Here is a 12,767-nt window from a genome sequence, read left to right on the forward strand (position 1 = left end):
GCACAACTGTTTTTAACATTGATGATAACAAGAATATGTTTTGAGCACCAAATCAGCATATTAGAATGATTTCTGAAGGATCATGTGACACTGAGGACTCGAGCAATGGCTACTGAAAATACTATTATAATATTAACATTAAAATATGTGATGAGGTGATGAGAGACTGCTGTCATCAGTCAAATACAGATCAGAGGACTAATGTGCCTGATGAAGACCTGACTGGTCAAAATGTTGCAAATACATTTTTGGAGCTGCAATTTAAAGTGTGTGAACATTATTTTTCTTTGCTTATTCAGCATTATCTTTTACTCGCGTTTTAAGCCGCGGTCACACTAGACTTTGAACGTGCGAAATTTTTTCGCATGCTGTAACGGTCGTGATATGACGTCACGGTCTACAGCGTCTTTTTTATAAACATGAATTCAACACATAACTTAAAGTAATACATTTAAAATGTAAAAATATAGAACCTACTGGACTTTACTGCAAAAATATAATTCTTTTAATTCAGCAAAGAGGTCATGCCATGACGAATCGATCTTCTACTGGTCGCACGTCTTCACGTGATGCGAATTCGCAGGTCAGAGTTCACCAAACTTGAACTTTGGAACGCAGCGAAATGCAACATTTTTCGCACGAGCTTACATTTCCGGTCTGACGCATTTGCATGTGTTTGAATGGAAGTCAATGGAACGAAAAGTGCAGTGTGACCGCACCTTAACTCGCATTTTGCAAAGATGCTCTTCAAATCAAAGTTGAGAGACATGGTTTAAGGCCGTTTTGAGATTCTTGTTAAACATTTTGCCTGATTAAACATCTTTTCATTGGTCATTTCAATGCACAAACAACAGGAAGTAGTCATTTAGTGTATTCTGTCTATGATAAAAACTCAAAACTGCCAAAAGTAGAGATGTGTGTTTGATGGTTACGGATATGATATGTGCATTTGCAGCTAATTTTATGAGAAACGGTAGGCAGTGGATTAAGCAAGCTAATTCCACCTCGAACACACTATACTATAGCAAGTATTTGTATTCAACTATTCATAGTTACACACACAAACATCATGCCGTGGCCAGCGGAAGGCTAATCTTTCACCAGCTGTATACATCAGCATGCTTAGAATACTATTTATAATCAATTGAAGCTGATGTAATTCTTCCACCAGAAAAAGAGCTTTTGAAGCTGGTGGGAGAAGTTGGCTTCAACATCAAGTGATTTGTTTAGCAATTACTTTTGACATTCTTGCCTTTGCTACAAGAGAAAATTGCCAAGGAAAAAAGTGCTATCATTCATCTGTCATGGAAGCACTGGGAATGAGGGAAATTAATTGCCGTTCAAGATACTTGCCATTTTAGAAGTGCACACAAAGATAAAAGAACATCAAGAATACAAAAGGCGTTTCAAACAATACTGCTATTGATCACACCCGTGTTGCATCGTTCAGGCTAGCGGCGTGGCCGCCTTAAATATTGAGCACTTGAGATGTCTCTCGTCGGGTTTATCCAAAAGCTAATCGATCCCAAAGCTGGCTTAGCCCTTTTTTTTTCCCCCCGTTCCTTCTCTTCTTTTTCAAAGACTCCCACACACAGCAGCTGACGGGAAGAGTATAATTCTCCCACTATTTTCCCCTTTGACCGGGTGCTGAATGTGGCACTTGACTTTGCTTACAGCCACCCTTGTGTGGACAGTTTGAGGACGCTCAATGAGGCACAAACATGGTGATGCCACCCTGGCCTCAATAAGGGGCCCAGAGAATCAATGTGCCCACCACGAAAAGAACAACAGTCGCCGTCACCAGCCGACAGATTTCGTATGGTAGGTGGATGGTGGAGGTCATGGGGTGTTGGGCATATGGAGTGGTGGCCATCAATCAATGAAACATCCAAAGATTTCTTGTATATGATGGTCTCTTGGGGGATGGAGAATGACCTTGGCAGATGTTTTATTTATTTAGATATTGGTAGACTTTTATTCACATTTTATTCAGTTAGTTCATTTTTATCTCTGGCAGAGTTAAGCTGTTCTAAATCACAAATACATAACTGAAATAAACGAGGCAGTGCAAGAACCCAGAGAAACCTCCAAACTGGCAGCCAAACTCCCAGAAATGAGTAAATCCATCTGTAAACAAAAGCATCTTGCCCAGAAGCTAAAAAAAAACTCTAATGAACTTTCATGGGATTTTTTTCCCCCATTCATGAAAGCTGAGTGCTGCCCCAGAGCAGCAGTGGAACACAGTTACACTGGAAAACAATAGATATTTATAGAACTACTGTAAGTCTAATGATGTTGGTTACTGGCAGGTTATGCTTTGAGAGTAGCTTTGGCCAATAATAATCAAGCAGATTGACAGTAAACTGATAATAGTGGCAACATTCTATTTTTAAACATCCCAAAAGACATCAAACATCCAAAACAGATCCGTTTGATCAATCATAATATACACATATTGACCACATTTTTTGTTTTTGAGTGTGTCCTCTATGCATGTTCCTGGAATTAACTGCAGTAACTGGAGAGTGCACTAGGTGGCAACACACAACAGTCGGGCCACCACTGTAAAGAAGAAGAAGAAGATGAAAAACAGCAAAAAAAAACAACAGTGAAAACAACTGCAAAAGGTGGAAACAACAATGGAAGTGCAAGGAGGTCAGAAGATACATAGTGTTTGTACAATTCGAACTTGAACGTAAAGGCGGTAAAATGATGTGTACTCTTCATCCAGCATAGATTTAATTGGAAAAACATGCCGATTCATCTGAATTTCAGGTGCTTCAGAAAGTTCACATAAAAAACCCCAGCAAGGAACCATTAGAGCATACTGTTCTTGCTAAATATCATTATTGTAAATATCAATAATCAACTGATTAAAGATGGTTGACATCTTGAGGCTTTTTGCCTTTATAAGGTGGCTATCGTCTTCCTGTGAAGCTCTTTATACAGCCTCTACCTTAGAGTTGCATTACGCATGAATGTCAGTCTTAGCCACACAGCTGACAGGTTATTGAGTACATCCTTCGGTTTTACATTAAAGTTCTCTCCTCAGATTTGCTGACACAACAGCTTAGGGTTCTGGGAGTCAATTTCAGTTCCCCTGGTGATTAAAATGGTAATTCACCGCTGGCAAGATGGGCTTTTAATAAAAATTGTCTGTCTATGCAGTGGAAAGGTGATTTTTTTTTTCCTTCTAAATCGGTGCTACATGCTGTCAAAAGTCTGCAAGATGATGTCAGATGATGCAGTGTGGCGTCCCCTTTTCCCTTTTGGCATGAAACTTCAACATCATTAAAACACTGCATCATCTGACATCATCTTGCTAACTTTTGACAGCTTCAGGGCTTTTGTTAAAACTACAGATCGTATCTACGCATTTCCATAATGGGTTGAAAAAATGTTGGGTTAAAAACAACCTAAGCTGGGTTGAAAATGGACAAACCCAGCGATTGGGTTGTTTAAAGGTGCTGTAGAACGTCTTTTCAAAATATAAGTCTAAGGTGTCTCTTGAATGTGTCTGAAGTTTCAGCTCAAAATGCCCCATAGTTTTTTTTTTTTCATTTTTTTAACTGCCTATTTTGGGGCATCATTAAATATTCACCGATTCAGGCTGCGGCCCCTTTAAATTCTCGTGCTCCTCCCCCCAGAGCTCGCGCTTGCCTTGAACAGCATAAACAAAGTTCACACAGCTAATAAAACCCTCAAAATGGATCTTTGCAAAGTGTTCGTCATGCAGCATGTCTAATCGCGTAAGTATGGTATTTATTTGGATGTTTACATTTGATTCTGAATGAGTTTGATAGTGCTCTGTGGCTAAAGCTAACATTACACACTGTTGGAGAGATTTATAAAGAATGAAGTTGTGTTTATGAATTATATAGACTGCAAGTGTTTAACCACATTTAACAGTACATTAGCAACATGCTAACAAAACAATTAGAAAGACAATTTACAAATATCACTAAAAATATAATGTAATCTTGGATCATGTCAGTTATGATCGCTCTATCTGCCATTTTTCACTATTATTCTTGCTTGCTTACCTAGTCTGATGGTTCAGCTGTGCACAGATCCAGACGTTATTACTGGCTGCCCTTGTGTAATGCCTTGAACATGGGCTGGCATATATGCAAATATTGGGGTCGTACATATTAATGATCCCGACTGTTACGTAACAGTCGGTGTTATGTTGAGATTCGCCTGTTTTCTGGAGGTCTTTTAAACAAATGAGATTTATATAAGAAGGAGGAAACAATGGAGTTTGAGACTCACTGTATGTCATTTCCATGTACTGAACTCTTGTTATTTAACTATGCCAAGATAAATTCAATTTTTAATTCTAGGGCACCTTTAAACTCAGTGGTTGGTTAAAAATTACTATATGGCTGACTTAAAATGAACCCAAAATAGGTTGAAAATCAGACACATAATTACTAGAGGCAACAATAATAATCAAAAGGTGAACATTTATTATTAATCAATTTAATTAATGTTTATTGTTTAATTATTACTCAAACATATTAATACATGTTAATTTCCAACATATTGTAAGTTCATTTTAAGCAAGCAATACAGTCGTTTTTAAACAATAGTTGAGTTAAATAAAACTACCCAGCAGGTTGGGCAAACATTTAACCCAACCGCTGGGTTAAAACAATCCAATCCCTACCCTCTAAAAAATGCTGGGTTAAAAACAACCCAAGATGGGTTAAATATGGACAAACCCAGCAGTTGGGTTAAATGTTTTCAGTTTACCAACCTGCTGGGTAGTTTTATTTAACCCAACTGTTGTTTAAAATTACTATATGTCTGGCTTAAAATGAACCCAAAATAGGTTGGAAATTAAAAATCAGACATATAACAACTAGAGGCAACAATAATAATCAAAAGGTGAACATTTATTAATAAGCAATTTAATAAATGTTTATTGTTTAATTATTACTCAAACATATTAATAAATCTTCATGTATTAAACATTAATAATTGTTAATTTCCAACCTATTTGGGTTCCTTTTAAGCATGCAATACAGTAATTTTTAAACAATAGTTGATTTAAATAAAACTTCCCAGCAGGTTGAGCCAAACATTTAACCCAATCGTTGGGTTTGTCCATTTTATTTTTAACCCAACTTAGGTTGTTTTTAACCCAGCATTTTTTTATTTTTTTTTTAAGAGTGTAGGTCTGTCCGTTTTCAACCTAACTTGGGTTGTTTATAACCCAGCATTTTAGTGTAACATATGGAGAAAGAGTACACATAGTTAATTTGCATATACTACCAACATTGTAATCTGGTTAAAAATCAGCGCACTTGATGACGCCCTAACATGTGTGCGCCAACATCATGATGGCCTTTACTTTACTCACAATAATGGCTAAGAAAATTGACCTCATGGCACAGACCTGCAAAACATCACAGGAACGATCCAAAAAGCGACTTTAAATCCCTCTGTGCAGCACACAGCCTCTTCCCTAGTTTCAAACTCATCTCATCCATCTGGAGGTCACTTTGTGCACCCAATAAATGCACTCCCTATCTTAGATTGGTCTTCTCTCCTTTGGGGAATAGATGGGGCTTTCAACCGCCTAATCATTTATAGAGCCTCTGGGCAAATAATGGCTGCACTTTTTAAATTACTAAGTTTACCTCTTCCACCAAAGAGTTCTTGAAGGATCAGGTTCATGGACAATAGCTTCCCTCCAAAGGCGGAGGAGAAAACACATCGAGATGCTAGAGACAAGACCGGTACGTGACAAAAATGTGAATTCTCAGGAAAGTGAGAAGTCCCAACTCAAAGGCAAAAATGGTTCAAAAGAGCAGAAAAAAGGAAGGAAGCCGTGTGCTTTTCAGAAGAATTACTTAAAGCCTTATTAGGCTTTTCGCATAAAGGAAATCACATAAATGTGCTTCAGAAGGCGCTTTTATCTCCCGACGTAATTGCGACTGAAATTACAATAATTGTACCAATTAAAGTAATCCTGAATGAACAGTATGTCATCTTAATGTTTCAGTACTTGGGAGAAGAGTCTGTCTAATTAGCTCCAATAGCCTCGCACACACTCACTTCGAGTGTCATCAGAAAGTTTCGCTAAAAATCGCTTTAAATCCTGGATTTGAAGCCCAGCACTGAGAGCCAATTGTTCCCTCAATGAATAAGCCGAGCATTGTGACAGGAAGCATTGTGAGCGGGACAAGCCTTTCGGAAAAGCGCAAGGGCTTCCGTGTTCTTTTTCTTTCACCCGTGAATGTCACACCGTGTTGGCACACCAAGGAGATGCCGAGAAGTGTGGACGAAAGGTGAAGGGGCGTGTCCTCCTTCCTGCTCATTCACAATGAATCCCTCCAGCGATTGGCCGTTTTGGGCCGTGCCACGCCAACTCTCCTGGTGGGTTAATTAACAAGGGCCGCTCTCGGAGTAGGGGAGGAAGGGACATATGTTACCGGGCCAGAGCCGGCTGATAAGGGGAGGGCGGACTGGGCAAGGTACCCGGCCCAGTCAGGTTCTGTCATACCATCCTGGCACAAGCCGGACACCAGATGTCAGAGCAGAACCGGCTCGGCGGGCCACACCTCGTAACAAGCGCAAAACCGGAGCAAAGTGCCATAAATAAACTCCCGGTGGACCTGACTCTGCTCAAAAAGTCCACTACAGATCATGGCCAACAGCCACCACAACATCTCTCTAACTCACTCGCTCGCTCTCCATTTGGACTTCCGCCTGTTTGCTTTTTATGGTAAACGGACCAAATGTGTCTCACTATAACTAAGACATTCTCAGCCCAAAATAACAGCCGAAAAAACAACCGTGACTCATGGTCCTACAGAATGGAAGTCCAGACTAAATGGCCTAAAAAAGCTTCACAGTGAAGCAGAGAGTGACTGAAGTGAGTGAAAAAAAGGTAACTGGTTGGACATTTTCATTTCAATATGTTGGGCTTGTTAGTGAGTGTGAGTGAGTTTTTTTTACTCTAAATACAGAGGTACAAACACACTTTCCACTGGTCAAGGTGGTTTATAGACCTGGTGGTTATTAAGGACACAGGGATCTGTGTTTCTCGCCTGCTTGGTTGGATTACTGTAGCCAGTCTTAATGGTAATCATAAAACAAGCTGATGTTATTAACAGATTATTCACATTCTGGTGCAGATTAAAGGGCCGGATCACTAGGGGACTGGAGAGTTGTTTCCATACTACAGACAATAAAAGACGGAACACTCATTGGTGTAGTAGTCTTAGGCCAGAAGTATCTATAATATCTATCGTTTCCCCTATTGTTTATTTTATCATCATACAATGAAATTTAACATACTTTTAGACAAATTATACACAAGTTTTCAATAGCATTTACAGATTTTGAAAAAGTTTTCAAGAGTCATGAAATTTCAATGACACTGGTTGTCAAAATACTAACATTTCAGTAGTCAGTCTAAAAAAAGAAAAGAAAAGAAAAAAAACACGTATTACTCAGACTAAGATTATTAAAATGACTAAAGATGAATTACTATGAGTAAGAGTTCCTCTCAAATTCCCCCAAATACAACATTTTGTTTCACCGGAAGATATAAAGAAACTAAGTCATGCTTTCGTTTTCTCACACTTGACTATAACACCATTGCATAACATTACTCAATCTGACAATTTCATTGATTTTCTTTTCTGATATCTAAAGCACTCCGAGTTGCTTTTAATCTATAAAAGGTGCAATGCATGTACTGTAAAATGCATATATGTGTTGTCAATTTAACCTGTCAGTTTTGAAATATAATTTTTGGTCAGGTTTAGGGTCAGGTGGGTCCACCAGGCGCAGTTTCTTAGGAGGCGTTCACACAGGACATATTCTTGTATTTAGAACACAGAGGTCTCTGGACACACTTTAGTAAGTTTAACTATTTCTTTTTTTCTTTTTTCTTTTTTTAAATGAACAAAAGTGTTCAAAAGCATTGCTCATCATGTGAGATGCTGCATAAACAGCCAGACGCAACATCGTGATCAACAATTTAAAAAAAAAAAAAAAAAAAAAACTTTTTTTGCTTTAATATAGCAGCAATGCATTCCATAGTCTGTTTGGACGTGGTGGAACATAAGCTTACAAAAGAGTCATACATTTATATTTTTCAGCTAAAACCATTTTGTATCTAATCAGTAACTTCATTAGTGAATGCACAAGTTTCAAATGAATGATTTTATTTATTTATTTATTTATTTTTAACCATGCTATTACTTTGATAACCCCCTTTTTTAAAAAAAAAAAAAAAAAAAAAGGGGAGGGGGTCCATTTTTAAAATTTATTTTTATTTTTTTTTCAAGAACTATGGCAAAAAAAAAAAACAGTGTGATGCAAGAAAATATATATTTCTATCAATATTTATGAGAAATTTAATTTGAAAATATCATTAGATAAAATGTATAAGAACGTAATATGAAAATTACAGTATGAACTCCATTAACTTTAATAGATTTAATTAAATTAATTTGAAACTTCAAACTAATGACAACTAATGAAACCTACATATTCTATTTCTAACAATTATTACTCAGAAATGTTTTCAAACAAAATTGATTTATTTTACTTGCATAAACCAACTTTCATATGAAAAAATTGTGTTAAACATCATAAATTTCTTTTTTATGCTGCAATGGTTCATCAATAGGTGGCAGCAAAGTGAATTGTGGACTTTTACTAAAATAAAAAAATAGAAAAATATAATTGCAAATTTTTTTTCTCACAATTCTGACTTTTTTTCTTAGAATTGCAAGATATAAACTCAAAATTGTGAGTTATGAAGTCAGAATTGTGAGATATAAACGCACAATTGCATGTTATAATATCCAATTGTGAGGGAAAAAAGATTTTCCCAGAATTACGAGTTTAAATCTCGCAATTCTGAGAAAAAGTCAGAATTGTGAGATATAAACTCACAATTGCGAGAAAAAAAAAATCAGAATTGTGAGATAAAAAGTTGCAATTACCTTTATTTTTTTATTTAGTATTTAGTATATATATTTTATATATATATATATAAAATAATAATAAGTAAATAAATAAATAAATTAGTGTATTTAATAATTACAGACAACTTGTCTGAGAAGGTAAAAAACAAAACCATAGACAAACCAGTCAAATTCAATCAACTAGCTTACTCATCAACTATCCTGACTAATAGTAACGAGGACACACTCAAACGAGTTTTTGGTCTGTCTTGCATTGTGGCGTTATTTGTGCGGGTGATATTGTGCAAACTGCTCGAAAGAAATGTCACAAACAAAAATACATACACACTCATACCAGAAAACACACAAAGGCACTGTGAAAGCTCAGCCTCATAATGACCTACCATGGAGCAATGTTACAAAGAGGGGATTTCGCCACTTCTCTCTTCTAGGAATTTATGTGTGTGTGTTGTTTGCAAGGGAGAAAGGGAGAAGGATGTAGAAAACCAAGCTAAACTGGGCAACACACCCACACACACTCTCATACACACAATACGTCCATTTCCCAAGCAAATTATATCAGTCCATCGGCCTTCACAGACTATCACAAGAGCGAACACAAGCCTAGCCCTTGTGACTGCGATTGAGAACGACAGCTGACCTATGAAACTCACTCACTTCTCTTCCACACCGACAGTACGGTGCTTCCTGATTGGCTCTTACATCAGTGCAGACCACATACTGACCAAACACCCGTCCGGATCACTCTGGTCATGAGACTAACGGGCCTAAACCCCCTCCAAGATCATCCGATAAACAGCTTTGTGTTGTAAACCCAGATGAGAATCGGCTGCTAAAACGAACACCAAATGGACACACGTAGGTCTGACCGCTGTGACTCACCCTCGTCTCTATAAAAAGCAAGCAAATGCGTGGCCATGTGATCTCAAGAGTACAACAGAAGGAAGAAAAAAAGCACCAGTAGATTTGACCGTTTCTTATCTGAGCAACATCTGTGACAGATAACAGAACAACGTGACAGGCCTCTATTTTAACATCCACAGCGAAAGATTCGCTGCCGCCCACCTGCACCGAAATGCAGTGCTAGTGTGGACACGGAGGAAATGAAGGGTATTTCGGGGTATGAAAGAGGAGAAAAACGGGTGAGACGAAGCGCTAAAGGGCATCATGGGGGCTGGGAAAGAAAGACCGATGGTGAGAGAGAGCAGATGCTGACACTGAGATGCTCTGACACTTCTACAGCCCCAGGAGTCACAGCATGTTAGTGCAGTGTGACAGAGCAACCTTTAAAGGCCAAACACTGAGCATCAGCAAACCTAACGGCCTCAACATCTCCCCTTCCAGCATCTACACACACATACACACCCCTCAAACGCTCTAGAGAGGATGCAACAGACGTAACTGTGGTTGTGTTGCATGTTTAACGACAAAAAGTAAACAAGACAATTATTAAAGAGTGACAGTCTGTTAGTCAGGCAGCGTCTGAGCATCATTCCTTTTGTTTTTCTTTCATATATGGACATCCTGCTGTAAGTGGCTGAAAGCAAAGATCAAAGCTGGAAATACTTCATGGTACATCATACTCAATGAGACATCCTGATTTATAGGGATTGTGCTGTGGACCAAATATGAAACTGAAATTTCTTACTGCCACCTGCAGGTTGCAGGCATTATTACACTGGAAAACAAATCGACTTGATTAAACCAGTTTAATTGTATGGGAATTTTTGTGCAATATATGCATCAACAAAAATACGCCAAAACATCTCACTAGGACTTAATAAATAAATAAATAAAATATAGGTAACTAAATAAAGATCTATATAAAGAACTAAATAAATTAAATGAATGCAATAAAGATCTAAACAATTAATAAATTAAATTTATTAGTTTTTATTTTGTAATAATTTCACAATTATTCTCCAAATTAATATAGAAACTACTTAAAGATCGGAATATTTTAAATTAACTTAATTTAAATGAACTTAAAACAATCTTCACATAAACACATTATAATAAATGTCATATTTACCTGTGGTCTTCTCTGTCTAACAGAAATTGAATAAAGTTATCAAACACTTTACAGTCTTCACTGCATAAATTAGAAATTAAATATAGATTAATCCTTATTAAAGCTACAAGTTTCTCTGTTACCTTTGTTCTTTGATTAACATTAATGACAGACATCGCAGCAACTGGTTATTAGGCTGCTGTCACTTTAAGAGCTGCCGCTGTCGAACATGACGCAGATCTGACACGCATCTTATTTTCTCACCACTCTAAGTTCATTTAAGACATTATTTAACTAATTTAAGACTGCTCTCATGAGGATTCTCTGGCATTTTGGCATAATTTTGTGTGTTTGTTCAAGCGTGAAAAAGAACTTGATACTAGCGCACGTCTTTCTGTGCGCACGAGTCGCGTGTGTCACATGGACACAACATTAACAGACAGTGCATTGTCATTTGTCTTATGGCGCCTGAATGGTTTAAAAGCATTTGCGTGAATAAGAGCGTGATCATACAGTCAAACCAAAAATTATTCAGACACTAGATATAATTTTCTGTATATTTTTACTAGTGGGTTTTACTAGCAGGACACTATAGTTAATTTATGTTAGTGAGGATAGCAAAATAAATTAAACTGTGACATATTATACCCAAAAATTCTTCATACAGTGGACTACCAGTAAAATTTATAAAAATTTGGAACCAAATAATATTTAGACACTTTGACCTGACCATGTTTTGCTTAAAGGGTTAGTTCACCCAAAACTGAAAATTGTGTCATTAATGACTCACCCTTATGTCGTTTCAAACCCATAAGACCTCCGTTCATCTTCGGAACACAGTTTAAGATATTTTAGATTTAATCCGAGAGCTTTCTGTCCCTCCATTGAAAATGTTTGTACGGTATACTGTCCATGTCCAGAAAGGTAATAAAAACATCATCAAAGTAGTCCATGTGACATCAGTGGGTCGGTTAGAAGTTTTTGAAGCATCTAAAATACATTTTGACTTTATTCAGCATTGTCTTCTCTTCCGGGTCTGTTGTCAATCCGCGTTCACTCCACAGTGACGCTGATTCTTCTTCTTTCCTGTTTTTACGGCGGTTGGCATCCAGCTTATTGGTGCATTACCGCCCCCTTCTGCTCCGGACAGTGACGCGATTAGGACATCCTCGCGGGACATGCACACTTACGCACAATTTTAAAAAATATAGCAATACCAAAATACAAACAATGTAGAATAGCTTGGATACAGCGTGCGTCTCCCTCAGACTGTAAACGAAGCTCGGACGCACTACATGACGCACACGTCAGCAGCGTCACTGTCCGGAGCAGAAGGGGGCGGTAATGCACCAATAAGCTGGATGCCAACCACCGTAAAACAGGAAAGAAGAAGAGGAAGCAGCATCACTGTGGAGTGAAAGCGGATATACAACTAACCCAGAAGAGAATACAATGCTGAATAAAGTCGTAGTTTTTGTTATTTTTGGACCAAAATGTATTTTAGATGCTTAAAAAACTTCTAACTGACCCTCTGATGTCACATGGACTACTTTGATGATGTTTTTATTACCTTTCTGGACATGGACAGTATAGCATACATACATGTTCAATGGAGGGACAGAAAGCTCTCAGACTAAATCTAAAATATCTTAAACTGTGTTCTGAAGATGAACGGAGGTCTTACGGGTTTGGAACGACATGAGGGTGAGTCATTAATGACATAATTTTCATTTTTGGGTGAACTAACCCTTTAAGTGTTATCTGACATAATTAAGATTAATTTTTTCAGACACAGTTTAACTCTG

General features: G+C 37.5%; 1 protein-coding gene across 3 annotated transcripts in view; it reads right to left on the reverse strand.

Annotated features, from left to right (window-relative positions):
• kidins220a (kinase D-interacting substrate 220a) overlaps window positions 1–12,767 on the reverse strand; it is a 64,520-nt gene that overhangs the window by 28,410 nt on the left and 23,343 nt on the right. The window lies entirely within an intron of this gene.

Source organism: Chanodichthys erythropterus, chromosome 18, assembly GCF_024489055.1.
Source record: "Chanodichthys erythropterus isolate Z2021 chromosome 18, ASM2448905v1, whole genome shotgun sequence".
Classification (NCBI taxonomy): Eukaryota; Metazoa; Chordata; class Actinopteri; order Cypriniformes; family Xenocyprididae; genus Chanodichthys; species Chanodichthys erythropterus.